Source organism: Mya arenaria, chromosome 13 (genome assembly GCF_026914265.1).
Source record: "Mya arenaria isolate MELC-2E11 chromosome 13, ASM2691426v1".
Classification (NCBI taxonomy): domain Eukaryota; kingdom Metazoa; phylum Mollusca; class Bivalvia; order Myida; family Myidae; genus Mya; species Mya arenaria.
This window is the reverse complement of record NC_069134.1, coordinates 33,285,638-33,294,410: the sequence shown is the minus strand read 5'-3', so window position 1 is coordinate 33,294,410 and position 8,773 is coordinate 33,285,638.

Genomic DNA, 8,773 nt, shown 5'->3' with positions numbered 1-8,773 from the left:
TTCAAATTTAATATTGAACTGATATTGAACTGATTGTATTGACAATTGAAAATGGAATAAACATGCATCCGAAACTCAAATAAATTATTTTAAGATGTCAAGTTGTTCAGGAAATGATTTAAAACACTCTTAAAGTGCTGGTTTGAAACACTGAAGAGTTGTTTGAGCTTAACGAATCGTTATAAAAGGCAATGACGTGTTTTTGTTAGTTTTATGACATTCATGAACATTCCTATTGCACCGAAGCAGATGTCTTAAGCAACGACAAATAAATTATTCATTGACATATGTTTTTAACTTTTTAGCCAACCGTATGTGAAACTTATTCAAGAGAAGCCTTCTAGTCCCTGAGTCGCTCACTTGAAAAATCAGACCTTGCTATCGTCATTTCAAGGTCAACGTCTTCGAATTCTGGGTCGGTCTTAAGTCATTTCCTCCATTAAGTCATTTTAAGTTACAGTCGAACCTCGTTGCCTCGAACTCCTAGGGACCGGCAAAATACATCGAGCCTCAGAAAAATCGAGCCAAGTGGGAATGCTTACCTTCGGTATAATGAAATCGTCCTTTACATCCAGTTCGAGCCAACGAGAAATTCGAGCCAAACCAGTTCGAGCCAACGCGGTTCGACTGTATATCTCTCTCTGATTATATGATATGACAACTTGATATTATCTGAAATACTTAATTTCCCTTGATTTGATCGAAACACATACTTTAATGTTAAACATACGTATACATTTAATTTTTATTTGACAATAAACATTAAAGGACATCGAATTAAGGTAAGAAATGACTTTGTTTTATAAATATGGCAATAAATTGCAGAATTTATGTTTTCTAAAGTCATTACAGAAAATGAATGGTGACGATCGCACTCTTGAGCTGGGGGACGGGTGGGGTGGGGGGGGGGGGCATGATTTTAACGGACTTGGTATATGAGCTCCAGCTTAATGAAATATATTTAAAGCTAGCTATGCATTTTGATTAGATTTTTTTAAAAGTTAATTTGACAGAAACATGTAAGCCCTTGGCCTCCTGGTTTCAGAAAAGAATGCTTTTAAGTATATTTGCTATACATATATAAATCGTTTAATATTACTGATCTTAATTTGGATTCATTGATAACACGCTGTGGATTTCAAACGTGCTGAACAACATCAGAAAAACTGCACCGGGAGTGATTTTTTTTTCCTTTAGATGAATTTACATCCGCTGTGAATTAGATATCTTATAATGGACTTTAAAAAAAGATGACTACTGATAAAACATCGTGCTAGTTGCAATGTATTTTTCGGTGCAGATAGTGAAATAATGCAACGCAAACAAAACATGCGAACAGTTTCCAAATTTGAGACTGTTGCAAATATTTGTTCTGGCAGTCTGTTTATGTAATAACCCCCCTGTGAGCTTAGACCAGACCAAAACTGCCATACAAGGCTTAAGAATATAATCTTAAATAAGTTATAAGCATTTAATATAAGGAGTAACATTTATATATTTTTCATGGCTTTTAAAGAAAACGTAACTGTTTCTCACGCACAAACTATTTTCTTAAGTTAAGCCAAAGCTATACCAGAGCACAAATTTGGCGATTTTTCGGAGACCGGTACTAGTATGGCAGCGCAATGGTTTCTCATCGCTAACAACGGTAGCCTATTGGCAGTCGAAGGTATTTTTTAAACATGCTCAACAATTGCTACCGTTGCGCTGCTGGAGCGAGCAACGGGACTACAACGGCAGTTATCCGGATTGGCTTTGTTTATGTGGATAGAGCCCCGGTAAGGCCCCGAAATGGATTGGTGGTCTCAATGTGTACCGTACTGGTACGGATATGTGTAGTATTACCGTACTGGTACGGATATGTGTAGTATTACCGTACTGGTACGGATATGTGTAGTATTACCGTACTGGTACGGATATGTGTAGTATTACCGTACTGGTACGGATATGTGTAGTATTACCGTACTGGTACGGATATGTGTAGTATTACCGTACTGGTACATATATGTGTAGTATTACCGTACTGGTACAGATATGTGTAGTATTACCGTACTGGTACAGATATGTGTAGTATTACCGTACTGGTACAGATATGTGTAGTATAAGCGATGTGATATGTGTAGTATTACCATACTGGTACAGATATGTGTTGTATTACCGTACTGGTACAGATATGTGTAGTATTACCGTACTGGTACAGATATGTGTAGTATTAGCGTACTGGTACGGATATGTGTAGTATTAGCGTACTGGTACGGATATGTGTAGTATTAGCGTACTGGTACGGATATGTGTAGTATTAGCGTACTGGTACGGATATGTGTAGTATTAGCGTACTGGTACGGATATGTGTAGTATTAGCGTACTGGTACGGATATGTGTAGTATTAGCGTACTGGTACGGATATGTGTAGTATTAGCGTACTGGTACGGATATGTGTAGTATTAGCGTACTGGTACGGATATGTGTAGTATTAGCGTACTGGTACGGATATGTGTAGTATTACCGTACTGGTACGGATATGTGTAGTATTACCGTACTGGTACGGATATGTGTAGTATTACCGTACTGGTACGGATATGTGTAGTATTACCGTACTGGTACAGATATGTGTAGTATTACCGTACTGGTACATATATGTGTAGTATTACCGTACTGGTACATATATGTGTAGTATTACCGTACTGGTACAGATATGTGTAGTATTAGCGATGTGATATGTGTAGTATTACCATACTGGTACAGATATGTGTTGTATTACCGTACTGGTACAGATATGTGTAGTATTACCGTACTGGTACAGATATGTGTAGTATTAGCGTACTGGTACAGATATGTGTAGTATTAGCGTACTGGTACAGATATGTGTAGTATAAGCGTACTGGTACAGATATGTGTAGTATTACCGTACTGGTACAGATATGTGTAGTATTAGCGTACTGGTACAGATATGTGTAGTATTAGCGTACTGGTACAGATATGTGTAGTATTACCGTACTGGTACAGATATGTGTAGTATTACCGTACTGGTACAGATATGTGTAGTATTACCGTACTTATACCGTACATCGTTAGTACAACGTACGCAACGGTAACACTCCGCTTTAGCTCCGGGAGAATGACGGCATCGCTTCGGTATAACACCGATGACAGAAAAGAAGTTCTCGGTAGGACATATGCTCTTATGCCGGTACTACATCGGTATTGCTACGGCATATTGAGTATTTTTGAACTGTTTTCTCCATGGAGCGCCGATGTTCTCGCCGTTGTTAATTGTGTGCTCCGGTTTAATCCCGACGAGAAACATCGTTAGAGCATGACCGGTCCTTTAATACGCGTATTTATTTTTTAATGCTTATTTAATGGCGACACACTCAGTTTCATGAACCAGACATCGTTGAAAACATGAAAATGAAACTTGGTTTATACATAGTTTATATATTGACTATGACATTACAAACATGTGGCAAGGCAAATGTCTGGCAATATATATACATGTATTGCTGTATCGAGTTATTTCTCTTGAACGCTCAACAAAAATCTCTAAGCGTAATGAACCTGTATGCGGCGCTCGCTTTAAACTTTTCATCATCATCATCATCATCATCATCATCATCATCATCATCATCATCATCACCACCACCACCACCACCACCACCACCATTATCATCATCGTCATCACCAACGGGGATATTCCTTCTGCTGCTATATGCTACAACAGCAATTACCATTACAGCCACTACTACCTCTTAGACGCGTTCTGTTATACGTTTGTTTGCTTCTAACGTTCTAAAAAGTATAGTCACTTGTATTTTTTTATCTTATTATCTTTTTATTTTATCGTCATTATCGTCATCATAGAACACGATGCAGTGGTAGTACTATTATTATTATTATTATTATTATTATTATTTGTAGTAGTAGTAGTAGTAGCAGCAGCAGCAGCAGCAGTAGTAGTAGTAGTAGTAGTAGTAGTAGTAGTAGTAGTAGTAGTAGTAGTAGTAGTAGTAGCAGCAGCAGCAGCAGCAGCAGCAGCAGCAGCAGCAGCAGCAGCAGCAGCAGCAGCAGCAGATAAAGTGTACTAGTACATGTAAAAAAGACTTAAATTCACAGTGGTGGAAATCTTAAAGCCCAACTCAGAGGTGGAATTTTGAGTCCTACTCAGTAGTGTATACATTGGAATCTTACTTAGGAGTGGATATTTAGGAGCCAAGCTTAGTAGTATCCTAATAAGGAATGGATATGTCTTTGCGCTTTAGTCACTTGTGAATATTTATTGCGATGGTTTATGATATTGTATTTTGACTTTCACAAATAAAGTATCGGGAACATCTCAAGTTGACGGTTTTAACACCCCCATGACCCTCTAATTTAGAAATGCCCTCAATTATGGCAAAACTACAGCCAAGACAAGCCATAAGACAAGGATTTACAACCGATGGATTGGCCGTAGCTTGCATGCGACAAAACACCTTCTCATTTGAGCCAAGTTATTAAAAAAAGACACTATGCATGGCCAAGTTGAAGACCGGACACGTTTTCACGCCAGCCGCCCGCATGCACAACCACATAGCCTAATGTAATAACCTGGTTAGTAACATGTCTACTTTCATAATGATAACAAACATACTAGTACTCTGCATTGATTTCTCAATTAATATCCACAGATCCCATGGTCCCCATGGCACCTCAATCGTATGTTGAGTCCCCTTCCTACCCCTTGCAGTTGACACAACTGAGTTGGTCGATTATCGAATTCGGCTTAAATCTTCGCCCGTTTGTCCGTGACACAAATGTTCTTCAATCAAATCCTGTGTCGATGAAACGGTTTTAAGGGAAGTAATTCCTGTGTTATAATAATTATTGAACACCAAAGTTCGCTCCCATATAATGCACTCAGTTATACATTTGATTTATACATACTTTTTGAAATTATAGTATTGAGTCAGTAATTTGCAATACCACATGTAACCGTACCAACACGGATTGTTCTCACCTCACACAACTTTCTTTTATTTTTTGTTGGAACGTAAAAAGTTTGTTACAGGGCCCATTTTCCATTTTGAATGTTATTACAGGCTTCTTTGCATTAAAATTTAAAAATAGTTTGCATTTGTAAAGCCCCAGTCCGAACGACCTCTCGGATTGTCCCGGATCGTATCGTTCTTAAATTTTGTCGATCCGGGATCAGATTCGGGATGGATCCGGGTACGGTCCGGGCTTAACCGGGATGGTCCGGGGGCTTGGCAGAAGTTTGTGATTTCTTGATGCATCTCCATAACATGACACTCGCATTTCGTATTTGAATGATTTTGATAATAATGCGCTATTGATTTTGTTCAAAACTAGTGTTTTTTGTTTTTTGTTTTAATTTAATTGTTATTTGTTCTCATTACAAATAGTTCGAGTTTGTATAGAAATTAGACATCTAATCTAGGGCAGCAGTATTCGACCCTGGGTTCTCTTGGTCTGCAGTCGGAGCCACATCAACTACACCACAGTACACATTCCATAATAGTATTATAATAAAATATGTTTTATATAAACACAATTTGGCGTTATCTGTCAATACTGAAACGGAAGTTGTTTACATTTGAATGTTAATTGTTATTGTTTAGTGTTGTTTGCACAAAGCAGGGCGGGTAATCGACCTGCACCGTACCATTTCAAATGTAAACAAAAACCGGCCGTCTTGGATGTGAAAAGGTATGTTTTTAACTATTTCTCCGTTTTTAAAATAAACTTGAAGAAGAAATAAAGTTATGAACCTGCTCCTCACTTTTCCACATCTTTTGGTACCTATGTCGAGTAGAAACTCATTTTAAAACAAAAGTTACATGTGCATGGTAAATTGAATAGACATGAAATGGTCACGATTTGACAGGGTAAAGTGCAGTGCATTTTGTTATTTCTCATCGTTTTTTGTCAAAGAAAGTTATTTTATTTGTAAACTCTCCAAATATATAGTGCCAATTTACATTTCATGGTCAATGACAAAATTCAAATCGAATGAAGCACTATTATTTAGTTAAATGGTCGTATTTCATTTTTGGTACGGCGCAGTGCTATAAAATAAACGATAAAGTGCAGTGCATTTCGCTATTTCTCACTGTTTTTTGTCCAAGAAAGTAATTTTGTTGGTAAACTCTCCAAATATGTAGTTCCATTTTTCATTTCATGGTCAATGACAAAGTTCGAAATCAAACAAGGCACTAGTGCTCAGTAAAATTGTCGTATTTCATTTTTGGTACGGCGCAGTGCTATAAAATAAATGATAAAGTGCAGTGCATTTCGCTATTTCTCACTGTTTTTTGTCCAAAAAAGTAATTTTGTTGGTAAATTCTCCAAATATGTAGTTCCATTTTTCATTTCATGGTCAATGACAAAGTTCGAAATCAAACAAGGCACTTGTGCTCAGTAAAATTGTCGTATTTCATTTTTGGTAGGCGCAGTGCTATAAATTAAATGATAAAGTGCAGTGAACTTTTCCCCCGTATAACCAAATGACATAGTATCGTCGTACCTTTCAGACTGACAATACGCACAGACCAGCACCGATCGCCAGTAAGTTGCCGTTCATCTATACGTATATAATCTAATAAGTTTAACGAATCGTTATTTTAACTTAAAAACAGCGAAAGTTAAATTACACACGGTCAAATTTTCTGTTTAAAATTTAAGTATTTTTCGCTACTCAACTAAAATTGCAATCAATTTTCAGCATGTAATACAAATAAACTGTTTGTTCTTAATACCACGATTTCTGTTTAATATCTAGGTGCAACCACCACCCACGGAGATGATAAGAAAAATTCATCCGACCGGTGCGACAAACAGTTCAGCCCTGATTTGACCAAACACAAAAAGCCAGTGCACGGGTTGAAGCATTCGCTTGCGAGTGTTGTAAAGAAATATCCCAGGACAGCAACCTAAAGACACACATAGATGGGCATACCAGGGATAAGAAATACATGTGTGCGTGCGGCAAAACTTTTAAATTTTCATCTGGATTGTCACGGCATATGAAAGCATGTAAGAATAAGTGATTTACAGATAAATAAGTTACAGAAAAACACTGATACGTTTATGTGTTTAAAATGCTCTATTTTATATATCATGATAATCAAACCAAATCTGTGTTAGTTTAAATGAGTATAGTTCTCAGGTAGTGTATGGTGGTTAAAAGCTAAAAAAAAACTGCTACTGAGATTTAAACATTTTTCGACTTTGTTTTGAATCATTCATTAACATTCTTCAGTTTTAAAGAAGTTGTTTTTATCATTCTTTGAAGTCTACTAGTATCAAACTTAAGAGTAAGTATATATGCATATAATTGTCAGCATGTTCAATGATATGTTATCTTTTTATAGTGTTGTGGTTTACTTTGTAGTTGATTTATGTATTTCAATGTTCAGAATAGTCTAACATTGGTGAGTACTATTGTGATAAGGAACACAGTCATAAAACATAACCCTCATATCATGTATTCATCTGATTTCGTATCTAGTCCGAACCAAATGAAACATGTATTTTTTCTATTGTTTTTATTGTTCATCAGCGATTTTCTGTGATGAAAGGTTCCAACAACCTGAGATCATACTTGATTTGTTGTTTTATTTTGATTGTAATACATGTGATACATGCTTTCGTGTAATTGTTCACAAATAAACTTAGATAAAGCATAAATATAACGTCGCATATACATTGAAAATGAAACGATTACTAAAATAACGACACATCCTGCATATTGCCCGAGTGATTTAAAACATTTTTCGTAAGTTCACAAAGTATTCACAAAGTAAGTCATTTGACTGGAACTTCCATGCGCTTGCATGGCAGCATCTTCGACACCTTTTACACCTTTTTATGTCTCATTTTACTCCCAGCAAACCATTTAAAACTGCATTCCGTTCAGCTTGCACATTGTCCGTTTTTCACCGGCCTCCCTAAGGCACTTTCTTTGAGTAGCGTCGAATAGATGATTTCTGTAAAATAAATTGTACCTGAATGTAGGCCTTTAAATATATTAGAAACAGGTATGTGGACTAAATTTATGTGTCAATAGTAAACTCAAGGCCTATTGGATGTTATTTCTGTGATCTGCATACATTGAGCCAGACTATTACCGGTAATGGAATAATACAATTAATCAATTCCGAATATAATTTTTTAAAATTCAAATATTAGCTATTTATTTAAAGGAGTATTTAAATAATTACTTCTAAATGTTCAGATCGTATATGTACGTATATATGTACGGCATCTTACTGGCGATCGGTGCTGGTCTGTGCGTATTGTCAGTCTGAAAGATACGACTACAATGTCATTTGGTTATACGGGGAAAAAGTTCACTGCACTTTATCATTTATTTTATAGCACTGCGCCTACCAAAAATGAAATACGACAATTTAACTAAATAATAGTGCTTCATTCGATTTGAAACTTTGTCATTGAACATGAAATGTAAATTGGCACTACATATTTGGAGAGTTTACCAATAAAATAACTTTCATGGACTAAAAACAATGAGAAATAGCAAAATGCACTGCACTTTACCCTGTCAAATCGTGACCATTTCATGTCGATTCAATTTCCCATGCACATGTAACTTTTGTTTTAAAATGAGTTTCTACTCGACGTAGGTACCAAAAGATGTGGAAAAGTGAGGAGCAGGTTCATAACTTTATTTCTTCTTCAAGTTTATTCTAAAAACGGAGAAATAGTTAAAACATACCTTTTCACATCCAAGATGGCCGGTGTTTGTTTACATTTG